This window comes from Podarcis melisellensis, assembly GCF_964234715.1.
Source record: "Podarcis melisellensis genome assembly, chromosome: 14".
NCBI lineage: Eukaryota > Metazoa > Chordata > Lepidosauria > Squamata > Lacertidae > Podarcis > Podarcis melisellensis.
Window position 1 is genome coordinate 42,031,688 of NC_138546.1, and position 16,755 is coordinate 42,048,442.

General features: G+C 45.2%; 1 protein-coding gene across 2 annotated transcripts in view; it reads left to right on the forward strand.

The window, feature by feature from the left end:
* Nucleotides 1-5,544: 5,544 nt before the first annotated feature.
* The window catches only part of LOC309356868 (tropomodulin-3), a 51,139-nt gene continuing 39,928 nt past the window's right edge, over nt 5,545-16,755 (forward strand). The window contains exon 1 of one of the 2 annotated variants that reach the window (XM_081888731.1): nt 5,545-5,639. The gene's annotated coding sequence lies outside the window, so the exon portion shown is untranslated. Of the gene's footprint in view, nt 5,640-8,153; nt 8,177-16,755 lie in introns of those variants that run through there. The other variant, XM_081888732.1, reaches the window with a different exon arrangement.

Below are 16,755 nucleotides of genomic sequence, written 5' to 3' on the forward strand. Positions count from 1 at the left end.
CACATAACCCGGAAAAACTGTCTGTAGACAAACGCCGGCTCTCTCGGCCTGTAAAGCGAGATGAGCGCTGCAACCCCAGAGTCGTCTGCGACCGGATTTAACTGTCAGGGGCCCTTTACCTTTTTTACCGTTATCATTTATTTATTTCTAATTTGGGGGGGGGGGAAACCACTGATGCATTTTATTCAGGCTTTTAGTCGACCTGACCTTTTCATTGGCCTGATGAAGTTCTGATTAGCAGTTTGAAAGTTATTAAGGTTTTTCTACCCTATGTTAATACCTATGGCAAAATAGGTTGTGCCCCGCTGTCTTGGCAATGGACCGCTTAGGTATGCAGAACTCTGTTTCCCATGTGGTGCTTCTGCTTATTCTGGGCACCATTCTCTATCAAAAATGTATTAGACTCTCCCCTGCATTATGCAGTTCTTAGTAGTACATCAGTTCGGGACCAAATCCTTTCCTTTATGCATCCTTGAACAAGTCTTTCAAGTGTGCCTTCCTGAACATCCTGTGCTTTGATGGCAAATGATATCAAAGGCCTTCCATCTCTGGGCAAACTCTCTCTTGTCCTGCCAACACTATAAACAGATTGATTCATGTGCTAAGGTGAGTGGTTGATCAAAACTGAACCTGGTTTGAGAGAGGTAGTAAAAATGATGATCCTGTTTTTGTCCACTATCGTGGATGGTGGTGGTGCTCTGGATGGATACAGAAGACCTGGCATTTCAGTGACATTCAGTGGCAGAGGCATTTCTGACTGTTAAGTTGAAGGTGCTGCTTTATTGCTTTGCTACACAAGTTCCAAAATTTCTGTTTCTAACTTGCAAGGCTAAGCAATGTGATGGCTTGCTTCTTTTCAGAGCATAGTATATTGGACGCGGGTGGCGCTGTGGGTTAAACCACAGAGCCTAGGACTTGCCGATCAGAAGGTCGGCGGTTCGAATCCCCGCAACGGGGTGAGCTCCCGTTGCTCAGTCCCTGCTCATGCCAACCTAGCAGTTCAAAAGCACGTCAAAGTGCAAGTAGATAAATAGGTACCGCTCTGGCGGGAAGGTAAACAGCGTTTCCGTGCGCTGCTCTGGTTCGCCAGAAGCGGCTTAGTCATGCTGGCCACATGACCCAGAAGCTGTACGCTGGCTCCCTCGGCCAATAAAGCGAGATGAGCACCGCAACCCCAGAGTTGGTCACGACTGGACCTAATGGTCAGGGGTCCCTTTACCTTTTATATTAAGCTGAAACTATTTATTTTTCTTTTTTTAAATTTTAAATTTTAATTGGAATTTTATTTACAACATAACACAACCCCCCCCACCCCAATACACATTAAACGTGAACATAAGATACAGTGAACATGACATACAACAATACAGACAACCAAATAAAAGACTTCCTTTATCCTGTATCTGGCCTCCTTATTTACTTCTTAGAAACTGTGTCCTTTATGAATAATTATTAAGATTTTTCTAATTATAACTGAAATATCCACAAAGTCTCCTGCAGACATTAATCAAAACAAGTCTAGGTATGTATTTTAAGGGACTGTTTTGTGAAGTGTTCTCTGCATTTCCCCGATGCTTTTTGAAACTCTTGTCTAGTATGATCTCTAATTGCCTCTGTTAATTTAGCCAGTTCAACATACTCTAACAGTTTATCTTGCCATTTCTTTTTTGTTGGCTGTCAGGGAACTGCCATCGGAGCCAGAGGCGGAGGGAAGGCTCCAGAGGGATGCCGGAGAGGGTCCCAGCAGGGAGAGAGGCAGCCCATCTGCTGGGGAAGGAAATCAGCGTAGCACCAGTGGAGAAGGGGGGCAGATGGGGGAATCGGAGAGGAGGCTCCAGGACTCCTCACCGGAGACCAGCGGAGAGAGCACGGGTCCTCCGCTGCCCACACCCTCCCTGCGCAGAAGACTTCCGCGAAGGGAGAGTAGGAGAAGACTTGGCGTCAAAGAACTTCTTTGCTGGAAGAAGTTCAAGAAACGCCCACTGACGGATTCTGCCAGCGATTGAGACAGCCACGGGTGAGAGGCTGTCCAGACAGAAAGGCTTCACCCAGGTAGTCCAGCCAGGTGTGGCGACGATTTACGCACGAGCAACCCCTAGAACCATTACATTGGCACAGTTTCTTTTTTCCAGTTTTTAGCAGTTAGGATCCTTGCTGCTCCTGTGGCATAGAGGAATATTTTCTGATCGTCTCTTGCTATGCCTGTGTTCATTATCCCTAGTAGAAAAACTTCCGTATTTTTCATAAAGTTATGCTTAAACATTTTTTTAAGCTCATCATACACTGTGTTCCTGAAGCTTTTGAATTTTTCACATGTCCATAAGTGTCCCCTCTGTTTTACCATACCTCCAGCACAGATTTGTTTTTGTCTTATAGATTTTAGCTATTTTGGTAGGTGTTAAGTACCATCTATAAAACATCTTGACTAGGTTTTCCCTCAATACTTCACAGGCTGTAAATTTCCAGTTCTTTCTCCATAGTTCTTCTTCCCATGCTGTTAAGTTAATGGTTTTCCCAATATCTGAAGCCCACTTGATCATTAGAAACTGTTTTCTTTTAAGAAACATGCACTTTGAAATGTATGTTTCTCCCCTGTTCCCCTTATGTCAGCGCAGATAGTCAGTAGAGCATGAGACACTTAATCTCAGGCTCATGAGTTTGAGCTCTAGGTTAGATAAGTTTCCTGCATTGCAGGAGTTGGGACTAGATGACTTGCAAGGTCTCCCTTCCAACTCTACAATTCTGATTCTATGAACTTTAATTCGGAGAAAGGGCTGTAAAAGTCACCCTATATTTAAATGTACCTGTTTAAAGCAAAATAAAAGTTTTTTTAAAAAAAGTCATTGCTTTGTAGGTTACAAGGGCAAGGCTCCTACCCCCCCATCCCTGCCACTCAAAAAACCTTTGTTTACACCCCCACCCCAGCCTGGATGAATTGGTAGGAGAATGTGGAAAAGAAATTACTGGCCTCTGGGTAGAGTGAGTGCCCATGATAAGAGTGTCCATAAGGCCTCTGTGGGTAAGAACTGGAATGGGAACTGCAGTACCCTAGTAATAATAATAATAATAATAATTTATTATTTGTATCCCGCCCATCTGGTTGGGTTTCCCCAGCCACTCTGGGCGGCTTCCATAGAAACCAAAAATACACTAAAATATCACAGATTAAAAACTTCCCTGAACAGGGTTGCCTTAAGATGTCTTCTGAATGTCAGGTAGTTATTTATCACTTTGACATCTGATGGGAGGGTGTTCCACAGGGCGGGTGCCACTAACGAGAAGGCCCTCTGCCTGGTACCCTGTAGCTTTGCTTCTCGCAATGAGGGAACCGCCAGAAGGCCCTCGGCGCTGGACCTCAGCGTCTGGGCAGAACGATGGGGGTGGAGATGCTCCTTCAGGTTTACTGGGCCGAGGCCGTTTAGGGCTTTAAAGGTCAACACCAGCACTTTGAATTGTGCTCGGAAACGTACTGGGAGCCAGTACTAGGTCTTTCAAGACCGGTGTTATGTGGTCTCGGCGGCCACCCCCAGTCACCAGTCTAGCTGCCGCATTCTGTATTAGTTGTAGTTTCCGAGTCACCTTCAAAGGTAGCCCCACGTAGAGCGCATTGCAGTAGTCCAAGCGGGAGATAACCAGAGCATGCACCACTCTGGCGAGACAGTCCGCGGGCAGGTAGGGTCTCAGCCTGCGTACCAGGTGGAGTTGGTAGACAGCTGCCCTGGATACAGAATTGACCTGCGCCTCCAGGGACAGCTGTGAGCCCAAAATGACTCCCAGGCTGCGCACCTGGTCCTTCAGGGGCACAGTTACCCTATTCAGGACCACACCAGCCTGCCCCCTGTCCCCCCCAAAACAGTACTTCTGTCTTGTCAGGATTCAACCTCAATCCATTAGCCGCCATCCATCCTCCAACTGCCTCCAGGCACTCACACAGGACCTTCACTGCCCTCACTGGTTCTGATTTGAAAGAGAGGTAGAGCTGGGTATCATCTGCATATTGATGGACACCCAGTCCAAACCCCCTGATGATCTCTCCCAGCGGCTTCATATAGATGTTAAAAAGCATGGGGGAGAGGATGGAACCCTGAGGCACCCCACAAGTGAGGGCCCAGGGGTCTGAACACTCATCCCCCCCACCACTTTCTGAACCCGGCCCAGGAGAAAGGAGCGGAACCACTGCATAACAGTGCCCCCAGCTCCCAGCCCCTCTAGATGGTCTACCCTAGGTGAGACATGGATGCTTGAAGGTTGAGTCTTGCATCCAAATTACTGGAAATAAGATACAGTACATCATCTGGAGCATGTCGATGTTTTGCATACTACTTTTTTATTTCCGCATTAGGCAGTATTTTCTCTCCCATCTAGTTTTAAGCTGTTAAGTTGTTTTATTTGTATTGTTTTATACAAACGTATTGTGTGTTTTTTACATATATTGGTTGACGTTGTTGCTGCTGTTGCTGCTGCTATTTATTTTGAACTGACCAGGTTACACCAACAGCTTCCCAGTGCTGGTGAAGAATACACCCCCCTCTTAACAATTTCATGTAACAATTTATTTTAAAAATAGCAATAAACACAGGCACTCAAAATCTGCAGACAAAATGTCAGTATTATTATCATTAAGTACAGTCATACCTCGGGTTAGAGACGCTTCAGGTTGTGTTTTTTCGGGTTACAGACCGCCAAAACCCAGAAGTACCAGAACGGCTTACTTCCGAGTTTTGGTGGTCGCGCATGCAAAGAAGTGCTAAATTGCGCTATGCGCAGAAGCGTCAAATCGCAACCCGTGTGCGCGCAGACACGTAGCTGCGGGTTGCGAACACTGCAGGTTGCGAACGTGCATCCTGCATGGATCACGTTCACAACCCGAGCGTCCATTGTACAGTGGTACCTTGGGTTAAGTACTTAATTCGTTCCGGAGGTCTGTTCTTAACCTGAAGCACCACTTTAGCTAATGGGGCCTCCTGCTGCTGCCGCACCGCCTGAGCCCGATTTCTGTTCTTAACCTGAAGCACTATTTCTGGGTTAGCAGAGTCTGTAACCTGAAGCGTCTGTAACCTGAAGCGTATGTAACCTGAGGTACCACTGTATATAAATTATTTTATGAATCCGCTTTAGTGGTTTATTTTAAATGGCTCAAGCAAGCAGACAAATATATTATAATATATTTTAATTATATTATATTAATGGCTCTCAGAAGTGGAATGCTGAGGGTAATTCATTCGGTGGAGTGCAAGACCCTTAATGTCAGGGTCGGGGGTTCGAGCCCCACGTTGGGCAAAATATTCCTGCATCGCAGGGGGTTGGACTAGATGACGCCCGTGGTCCCTTCCAACTCTATAATTCTATGATTCCTTCTTTGGGGGAATCCCAGGTCTGTGTGCGCAACCGGAGATGGGGCGGCGGCGTCACACCCGGGATTCTCTCCTCCCGCTCCATCCCTCGAGCGAGAGGCTTCCGGACTACAGCCCAAATCAATGGCGGACTACGCCTCCCATGATCCCACGCGAGCGCCTCCTCGGAGCCCGTCCTGGGAGGGGCGCGCAGGCGCAGTGGCCGGGCGGAGACTCGGCAGCCGCAGCCTTGTACGTTTCCTCTCCTTCTTCGCAAAGGTTGGGAGAAGTTCGCCGCCTGGCTGGGTGAGTCGTCCGGGGGCGACGAGGGTGGTCGGGGCGGGAAGGGCGGGGTGGAATTAGCCGGGCCTGGGTGAGGCTCTTGCATCTGGTGGGGACTTCTGTCACTTTGGGAAAAGTTGGGGGGAAAGATTCCTGCCTTGCCGGGGTTGGACTAGATGACCGCGGGGGACCCCTTCCAACTGCAGAGCTCTAGGTGAGGCGGAAAGAGGAGGGAGCTAGCTGCCGTTGTGGGAAAGCAGGCGTAGCTTATTATCATTATTATTATTTAAAAGGATGGTATGCACAAGGACAAAGAGTCAGCTGAAGCTCTCTTTTGGGGGAGCAGTTGCTCTGCAGATCCAGCAACGCGGAGTCGGATCCGGAGTCGCTCCACTTCCACACCCGCTTCTGTTCTCCCCCCCTGCCTCCCTTCCCCACAGCTCTTTTCCTCTGCAAACTTGACAAACTCACACCCAGGAAGCTCAACTCCACCCCTTGTCGCATCGTGAATCTTGTCCACCCCCCCCCCCCTTCTCCGTCTGCTCTGCAAGGATTTCCTCCCACTCTGACTACATGCCGGCTCCCCAACTCAGGGAAACTTCCTTCCTCTCTCTCTCTGAGGGGGGAAATGTTTTGCAAGTGGGGTTGGGTGTTCTCTTGGATGCTTTTGTCTCCCCACCTTGGGCTTTTCTGCTCAGGGTTGCAGCGTGCAGAGCTTAGGGTGGTGGTGGTTGTTTTTGTCACCAATATGATTTCCGCATAAAGAGGGCATATATGTCACTTTTGGTCCGCAGCTGATTAAAAATGGCCAGGAGTTTAATGGCAGGTGAGAGCGAGCCTTGTTTTGCCATGGTGCCTGTCTCTCCTTGGCTGTGGAATATTTTGTACTATGCCCAACATCTTGGTACAAGCGAGTCCTCTTTTGCTTTTCGGTGTTTTCCGTTCCTGTTGCATGCAACAAAAGATCGCTCTTTGCTTTACATCTGTTCTAGGTGTGCAGGGTGAATGGAAAGGAAATGCTTTCTCACTGAAGTCCAGAGTGAGCAACTTTTAATTTAGACTCTGGACTTAATGCCCTTCCTGCTTCCCCAGTGCCGGCTGAGGTGGTAATGTAGGAACTAGGAAGTGACTCACACTATATCTTTGAAACACATTCTTTCCCTCGAAGAATTCTGGCCACTGTAGTTCGCTAAGGGCTGCTGGGAACTGCAACTCTGCGAGGGGTAAACTACAGGGCCCAGAATCCTTTAAGGGAAAGCGTGTGCTCCGATTGTGCTTTAAAGGTACGGTGTCTTCATAGCACCTTGTGCAACTGATGCTCCTATATCTCCACCCTATAATGGTCATTCGGATCCCACCAAATTTTCTGGGCACATCCGTAGGTGTGGATTGACATGCCCATCTGGGGGTGTAAGGTTAAAGACGAGGAGCTGCCCCTGCCCCTCTCAAAGAAGTACATTATTTTTATTCCATTTCCCATTGGGCGAAGGAGGGCTGTCCTACATGCCTGTCTGAATGCTTGGATTGGCTTTGTGCTGGCATGCCGTTGAAAATGCTTTCGGGAGAGTAGGGTGCTAGAAATGAAAATAGTACCGATGTTCCATGATAATCTGCGTAAAGAATGTTTCTTTGAAATATGGTCAGGTGGTCTTAAAGGGAAATGTGCCGTGGAAACCCATCATGTATGTGTTGTTGGCATCAGACCTTTCTCAAGCAGGTCACCAGGCTGAGGAAGGCTAGACGCTCCTTGCATGAGGCGACTGAAAAATACAGCAAATAAACAATCCAAGCCTATGGCTATCGGGCAGTTAAACAAACAAACAAACAAACGTCCTAGAATAATAGAATCACATTTAGTCCAGTCCCCTGCAATGCAGGCTCCTTTTGCCCAAGCCGTGCCTCGAACTCGCAACACTGAGATTAAGAGTCTCACGCTCTGCTGATGGAGTTGTCATTGGCATCTGTTTAGTGGACTAGAAGAGTTCAAAGAATGTCAACAGTGTCTATCGAAGTATTCCCATATTTGTAAGGTGTTGCTTTCAGAAGTTGGGGTTATATCCAGTGCTTGTCCAGACCCCATCCGCACTAAACATTTAAAGCAGTATCATGCTACTTGAAACAGTCATGGCTTCCTTCAGTCTTGGGAACTGTAGTTTGTTATGGGTGATGAGAGCGGCTAGGAGACCCCGATTCTCCTCACAGAGCTGTAACTCTGAGGGGTTGAACAGTCTGTCCCTCTTCCCGGGGAACTCTGGGGATTGTAGCTCCTTGAGGGGAAAAGGCGTCTTCTAACTCTTAGCACCTTTGACAAACTAAGTTTGAAGTGCTGTGACACTGCTTCAAGTGTATTGTACAGATGGGACCAAAGTTAATGAACATGACTAACTTCTGTTCAAGCAGATGACTAACTGACATCCAGGAATTTCACTGGGTGTGAGCAGAACTTGGTTCAATACAACCTTGAGATCTCCTACTTATCCTTTTCTTCTGCTTGTATTATTGTGCTACAGTTTCAAACGAGCCGTTTTACATTCCATGGGACTTTTAAAAAAGCTGCACAGGTATGTGCGTCCCCCCAAGGTATCTCGACTCAGGAATGCTCACCTGATGTGGTGTGCCTAATAAAATGTTAGGTGTGCGCCGTCACTCTTATTAATGCAAAGCAGTTCCGGTGCTGAGTGGCGTAGCTGAGTAGAAACAGGAAATAAGAGCATTCGAAAGGTATGTTTGGCTTATAGAAATGGTACTTTGAATGGCGGGGCTTCCTTCGGTCTCTAGGCTCTGTTTGCTATGTAAATGTGTACATACTCGAAATGTTTCCATAATGCTTGGGGCATCTCCTAGACCAGTTTGTTTGCTTTGGCCTCCGGGATATAAAGTTCAGCAGAGGGACGGTTGTGGAAACAACCAGAGCGATTGTCTTTCTTCTTTTAAAGATAAACAAACAGTGGGAAGAGAATGGGGTGGCAGGCAAAGCACTCCAACCTTAGTCCTCGTGATGCTGGATATGTCTTTTCCGATACTTTTTTTGAGTGGTGCATGCTTGGGAAATCTTATAGCAAAACCAGATGTGAGGAGTTGCTGATTCCCAAAGGAGACAAGTTGTCGCTGCTGGAGGAAAGGGAAAAGGGAAAAATCGGTTCAGGCCAAAATACAAATTAAAAAATAAATAAATCTGGCTTGGGATACCTAGAATTGCTGAGTTGAGAGGGAACAATGATCAACCAGAAACCAGGCTTACACTCTCCCCCAATCTACCGATAGCTCAGTGCACACCATGGATGTGTCACCTCAAGTTCAGGGACCAAATGTGGCCCTCGAGCCCTTTCAGCCTGGCCCTCGTGACCAGGAGTTGGCAACCTAAGGCCCATGGGCCACAAGTATTATCTGAACCCTGATAATGCTTCACTTTATTTTATTATTGAAGTTTCCTCAGTACAATTAAAAAGAACAAACCAATCTACAAAAAATTAAAGAAAATAAACCAAGGAAAGAAGAAACGGAAAAAGAAACTACAAAATCCTTTCACCCCTATATCTTAACTTTCGTACCCTACAGAGGAAGGTGTGCTCTTCCCAGCTCTAACCTGGGGTCATCCCTCTCTTGTCACAGCCTCCCACCCTGTGAGATCTCCCCTTACCCGCCTCTCACACGCGGTCCTCAAACTCCTTCTCCTTTATCTGTATACAGTGCTTACCAAAATACGAAAGAGACAACAACAACAACAACAAACAACTACCAAGGGAGAGGAAAATAGAGGGGAAAAGAAAAGACGTCCAGCTAGAGCCATCTGTCAGTTGTGCATGCAATATTTCTTCCAAATCGTCAAATGCTCAATCTAGGTTATTCGATTGTTCCTTTCTTTATTGGAAGTTGTTTTTTCAACCTTCCACCCAGTGCTGTCCAGTTCGTTTATGAAAGTGTAAAGAAGATTCTCCAGTTACTGCCTTCACCATTATAAAGCCTTCCCTCTTTATTCTTTTACCTCCTTCTCCAAAAGAAAAGCTGGGTGTTTTTTTACCTGTGTTGATATATTAACACATAGTAATTCAGTCACTTTATAATCTGTGTTTGCGTCCCAATCCATTTCCTGTGTCATTTCCATCCGAGTATCAGTTCTGTACCTGGTAATGCCTTCTGATGGGTGGCTGTGCATAGAAACCAGCCCGCTGTACGAAGATAAAATATCTTCCTCCACCCACTTTTGCCTGAGCTCCCAACCACCACTGGCAGGCGTCCCCCAGAAGAGAACATGGCCCACAGGTTGAAAAGCGTTCCCCATTCCTAGCCTGCGCAAACCAAAACTGAGCAGAGAACAATTGCACCACAACAGGATTAGGCCATCTCCGGGCCTTCCAGTGTTGCGGGACTACAACTTTTGATGGCCCCAGCCAGCGTAGACCAGCTTCTTGGACTTGGGGAGGGGCAGGGGAGGGTACAAAATGTGTCCGTGTCTGGAATAGAGAGTCGCGAAAGAATGCTGGCAGACTGCGGTTAGAGAGAGGAAATGGAAAACCACTGTGGGTGGGAAGATGCAATGGAGTGTCCTGGGAAGGGGATTGCTGGCTGGCTGGAAGACTGAACAGGAGAACGTTTTTGCTGAACCAATAAGGCAGATTTTTATGGCCCAACTGGAGCAGGGATGTCCAAACTGTTTTCCCGGCTGGTGAAGAGTTAACACCGCTGCCAATGTGAGGGTTCTTTGGTGAGAAGGTTGCAATTGGTCTCCCTTAAGCAGCTGGAACATTTTCAAGCCTGTGATTGATGGTGGAAAACTGATAAACTTTGCCTACAAAAGACCCTCCCTTCTCCTGTTGAGGTTCATCTAGAGGCTGATTGGAATAAGAGGCGGACCAAAAATAAGGACAATGTTTTAAGGCTTCTTCGTTCCAAACCAGCTCTTGTTTATTTGCCTCTGATGTCATTTTCTATTTTAAAACTTCAGCAATGGGGCTTTGTTTTGCAAAGATCCTCAGTAAATTTGGAAGCCCTGCCCGCCTTCAAAAGAGAAAACAATTAGGACTCTCTAACTTTGCAGGTCACTCGTCTCCAGTAACCTCTTTGTAGCCTTGTTAGTGCCTGAGGTCAAGGAGTCCCTAGTGCATGTATTTTGCATGCCTCTGCTAAAACATTTAGGTCTTAATTCAGGACAAATAGCATTTCCGTTGCTGCAGGTAGATAGCTCTCAAGTTTGCAGGCAGGGGACCGAGAAACTCTGGAACATTGCTGCCAGTCAAAGTTCACTCTACATGAGTTAGATGGACTAATGACTCAGGCCTGGTGTAAGACAAATATGTTTATCTAAAGCAAGTTTCTATCCCTCATCGTTGCAGAGGAAAAACTTGAATGTGCTATACTCGCAGGCCGCCATTTGAATCTCTGGTATCTTCAGCTTTTGGATGAAAATCCACAGGTGGATCACATGCTTTTCACGCCAGGGGCCCTAGGTTCGAATCCTGGCATACTTGGTCATTATTATTAGCATTTTCATTGATGAATTGCTCCCCATAATGTTTTAACAATGAAGTCACTGATGCTAAAAGTACATTAAAAAAAAAAATCAAGACTAGTACAGATAGTACTGTAGGATTTAGAAAGATCACAGAGCTGCTTCCTGGGAAAGTGTAGTTTACAAAGGCTGTTGAGAGTTGTTAGGTCACCTCTTTCACTATCACAGAGGTACAATTTCTAGAGTGCTTTAACAGTCAGTCCCTTTCCTGCTAAATGTAGGTCCCTGGATTCTTGGGGGTGGGGAAGCCATGCCTAATACAGTGGTACCTCGGGTTACAGACGCTTCAGGTTACAGACTCCGCTAACCCAGAAATAGTACCTCAGGTTAAGAACTTTGCTTCAGGATGAGAACAGAAATTGTGTGGCGGCAGCGCAGCAGCAGCGGGAGGCCCCATTAGCTAAAGTGGTATTTCAGGTTTAGAACAGTTTCAGGTTAAGAATGGACCTCCGGAACAAATTAAGTCCTTAACCTGAGGTACAGTGGTGCCCCGCAAGACGAATGCCTCGCAAAACGAAAAACACGAAAGGGTTTTTCGGTTTTTGCGTCGCTTCGCTAGACAAATTTCCCTATGGGCTTGCTTCGCAAGTGCGAGTTCTTGCGAGTTTTTTCCCTTTTTCTTAAAGCAGCTAAGCCGTTAAAAGCCGCTAAGCCGCTAATAGCCGTGCTTCGCAAGACAAAAAAACCACAAGACGAAGAGACTCGCAGAACGGATTAATTTCGTCTTGCGAGGCACCACTGTACCACTGTACTGCTTATAGTGCAGAGGAGCCCTAAGTTCCTACAAAAGAACTTGTAAGCAAAGCATCACCTGATCAGGGTTTTCTTGGGGGGTCTGTTGGCTGCATCTCAGTGTGACATGCATCCTGAACCAGTCTAGCGTTTGCAGTGTGTTCAAACTGCTTCAAATGGGCATCTCATAGGATGGGGGATGCTGACAGACAGCGGCGCATGAGGGAGCAACAATGATGGCAGCACTGATGACCAGATCACATTGTAGCGCAAGGGATGCTGTTATTCCACCTGTTTCCAGATATAAAAAAAACAACACAATGGGGACCATGACTCACTTTGGGATGTTTAGTGATTCTTTGGAATAGAATGATGCAGGTGTAAGATTGTGATGGAGCTCAGAAACAAACTAGGTCCTCCTGTGACAGTCTGGCCAGCTGTACCAATGCTTGATAAGAGAAAATAAATAGGCCTTTGTGCCAATCTTCCTTTAAATAAATAAATAAATAAAAAAGTTGGCTGTTTGTCTCTAGTCCCCAGCACTCGTATTGGAAAAGGTTCCCTTCTCCTCCCAGAGTATTGAGGTCTGGTCTGATTATAAACAGATTTGCACTACGCTGGGAGAAGGAACAAAAACAGAGCATAGTGTTGACTTGGCAGATGGATAGGCAGCTTGGCAGCCAGCAGTGCTGTGGTTATTAGCTGCAGGAAGCCATTTCCCTTTTAAGATGCTGGCTCACATTGGAATGGGGGTTTGGGAGGTGGGGAGAGGCCCTTCATCTGATGGGAGCAGGAACTTGTGTTTGCTTTCCTTTTTTAAAAATGACTTTTTTATTCAAAATTTAAACAAAACATATTATCCAAAAACATATCATCCTTATTTCCCCCCCATTTTCCCTCCCTCCCCCCACAGACCCCCCCACTCCATCCCACCCCGACTTCCCTCAGTTCCAGTCTTTGATTTCTCAAAAAATGCTGTTTTCTGCATGTCACACAGTTGTATAAATCCTCAAGCTATTTAGCTGATTATTATCAATAAAAAGTTTGTGAATGTTTATTCAAAACCAGCCAAGGAGTCCAGTTCGCTTTCTTGCGTCTTCAAATACTTTGTAAAGGGTTCCCATTTATCTTTAAAGTCACAGTTATCCTTGTCCCGTAGCCTGTATGTCAGTTTTGCCAGTTCTGCATAGTCCATCAATTTTTCTTGCCATGATTCTTTAGTTGGGGTTTCTTCAGTCTTCCATCCTTGTGCTATTAAAACTCTCGCGGCCGTTGTCGCATACATGAAGATGTTTTTCAGCTTTTTGGGCAGATCTTTCCCTACAATCCCTAATAAAAATGCTTCAGGTTTTTTAACAAATGCTTTCTACACATTCTACTCATGTAAAAACACGCTGATTCCCAGACTGTCCGTTGGCCGGATTTAGAAGGCGATTGGGCTGGATCCGGCCCCCGGGCCTTAGGTTGCCTACCCGTGATGTAGACAATGCAGAGTGAGATGGACAAATAAGTTCCTGTTATCAGATGGAACTTACCAGTGCCTTAACTTGGTTGGATGTTCTTGTAAATTGTTTTAATTGACTTTTAATCTTGCCTTTATATATATATAATACGCGGGTGGGTGTGGAGGACTCCCTGGTCCTGAATGGGGTAACTGTGCCCCTGAAGGACCAGATGCGCAGCCTGGGAGTCATTCTGGACTCACAGCTGTCCATGGAGGCACAGGTCAAATCTGTGTCCAGGGCAGCTGTTTACCAGCTCTATCTACGCAGGCTGAGACCCCATCTGCCCACGGACTGCCTCACCAGAGTGGTGCATGCTTTGGTTATCTCCCACTTGGACTCCTGCAATGCGCTCTACGTGGGGCTACCTTTGTTTTGTTTTTTTATAAAAGTTTTTATTGGTTTTTCATTTTAAAACAAACAAAACAAACAAACACATACAAACACGTATATTTTCATATCCTCCTTTTCATAAACCTTCTTTCATGGACTTCCCCATACCTCCCCCTCTCTGCATCCTTATTTTGCAGTTTTTCAGCAACCCCTTGATCCCATTATATTTTATAACTTATTTTTTCTCAGTTTCATCTTAATTTATCAAACAGTTTCAGCTGCAATTCTGCATCTTCCTTCCCCTTGACATTTTAACACTCAACAATTTTACAACTGTTCTTAAGATAAACTTTAAATTTCTTCCAATCTTCCTCCACTGTCTCTTTCTCTTGGTCCCGGATTCTTCCGGTCATTTCTGCCAATCCCATGAAGTCGATCACTTTCGTCTGCCATTCTTCCAGTGTGGGTAATTCTTGCGTCTTCCAATACTTTGCTAGAAGTATCCTTGCTGCTGTGGTAGCGTACATAAAAAAAATCCTATCCTTTCTTGACACCAATTGGTCAACCATGCCCAAGAGAAATGCCTCTGGTTTCTTATGAAAAGTACATTTAAGTACCTTCTTAATTTCATTATAAATAATTTCCCAGAAGGCTTTAATCTTTGGGCAGGTCCACCAAAGGTGAAAGAAGGTACCTTCAGTTTCGTTACATTTCCAGCATTTATTATTGGGCAAATGATAGATCTTTGCAAGCTTGACTGGAGTCATGTACCACCTATAAATCATTTTCATAATATTTTCTCTTAAGGCATTACATGCCATAAATTTAATACCGGTGGTCCATAACTGTTCCCAGTCCGCAAACATAATGTCATGACCGATGTCCTGTGCCCATTTAATCATAGCTGATTTGACTGTCTCATCTATTGTATTCCACTTCAGCAACAAATTATACATTCTTGACAAATTCTTAGTATTGGGTTCTAACAGTTCTGTTTCTAATTTGGATTTCTCCACCTGGAAGCCAATTTTCCTGTCTTGTTTATAGGTCTCCATTATTTGATAATAATGGAGCCAATCTCTTACCTTGGACTTTATTTCTTCAAATCTCTTTAGTTTAAATTTACCACTTTCTTGTTCTAAAATTTCAAAATATTTTGGCCAATTAGATTCCATATTAAGTTTCTTCACTTCTTTAGCCTCCATTGGTGATAACCACCTAGGAGTTTTATTTTCCAACAAATCCTTATATCGAATCCAGACATTATATAATGCTTTCCTAACCACATGATTTTTAAAACCTTTGTGAGCTTTAACCTTGTCATACCATATGTAAGTGTGCCAACCAAACCTATTGTCAAACCCTTCCAGATCCAAAATATCAGTATTCTCAAGAAGTAGCCAATCCTTCAGCCAGCAGAAAGCTGCTGCTTCATAATAAAGTCTTAAGTCCGGCAGGGCAAACCCCCCCTCTATCTTTTGCATCAGTTAATATCTTAAATTTTATTCTGGGCTTTTGGCCCTGCCAGACAAATCTAGATATATATTTCTGCCACTTCTTGAAACAATCTAGTTTATCCACAATCTGTAATGTCTGGAACAGAAATAACATTCTTGGCAAAACATTCATTTTGATCACCGCAATTCGGCCTAACAAGGAAAGCTTCAATTTCGACCATATTTCTAGATCTTTCTTTACCTCTGTCCAACATTTGTCATAATTGTCCTTAAATAAATTCACATTTTTAGATGTCATGTTAATCCCCAAATATTTCACTTTCTTGGCCACCATCAACCCAGTTTCACTTTGGAACTTCTCCCTTTCACCATTTGTTAAATTTTTCCCCAAGACTTTAGTTTTTTGTTTGTTCAATTTAAATCCTGCGACCTGGCCAAAGAATTGAGTTAGTTCCAAAACTCTTTTAGTGCTAGTGTCTGGCTCTTGTAAAGTCAATACCAGGTCATCTGCAAATGCCTTCAATTTGTACTGTCTGGCTCCGACCCAAATTCCTTTTACCAACTGGTCTCCCCTGATCATATTTAATAAAACCTCCAGGACTGATATAAAAAGTAATGGGGATATTGGGCACCCCTGCCGTGTCCCTTTTTCTATCGGAAGTTCATCAGTAACCACATTGTTTACAATTAACTTTGCCTTTGAAGGTGACTCAGAAACTACAACTAATCCAGAATACGGCAGCTAGACTGGTGACTGGGAGTGGCCACCGAGACCATATAACACCAGTCCTGAAAGATCTTCATTGGCTCCCAGTACATATCCAAGCACAATTCAAAGTGTTGGTGCTTACCTTTAAAGCCCTAAATGGCCTTGGTACTGTATACCTGAATGAGCGTCTCCACCCCCATTGTTCTGCCGGGACACTGAGGTCCAGCTCAGAGGGCCTTCTGGCAGTTCCCTCGCTGTGAGAAGTGAGGTTACAGGGAACCAGGCAGAGGGCCGTCTCGGTAGTGGCGCCTGCCCTGTGGAACGCCCTCCCAGCAGATGTCAAGGCAATAATAAGCAACTATTTTACTTTAAAAAGACTACTGAAGGTGGCCCTGTTTAGGGAAGTTTTTAATGTTCGATTGGAAGCCGCCCAGAGTGATTGAGGTAACCCAGCCAGATTGGCGGGGTATACATTATTATTATTATTATTATTATTATTATCATCATCATCATCAGCTGCTGGAGTGACTCTGCCCAACCACACTGGCCATTGGCTTTCCTTAACAGGAAATGCTATCACAGCTTCCTGTTCAGGCTAGGATGTTGCCTGAGCAATTATCACTTTGCTTTGACTGGCCATGCTCACAGCTGTTTCTCCATGCCCAGACCTCTGCTTCCCACTGAACAGCTGTCTCTGGTTCAGACCTGTTTGCATGCCAGCGGCACTCAAATTCTTGTTTGCATACCTGACACCTTTTTAGAGAGCTGCCGACTTTCACTTTGTATAGAAGTTGGACGTAGCAGTGTTTTATTTTTGCTGCTAATGGAAAAATAGCAGGATGTGAGTAAGCACATGTCTGTAACATAGATGTTAGGTTAATGCTGATCGTTGGCTTAC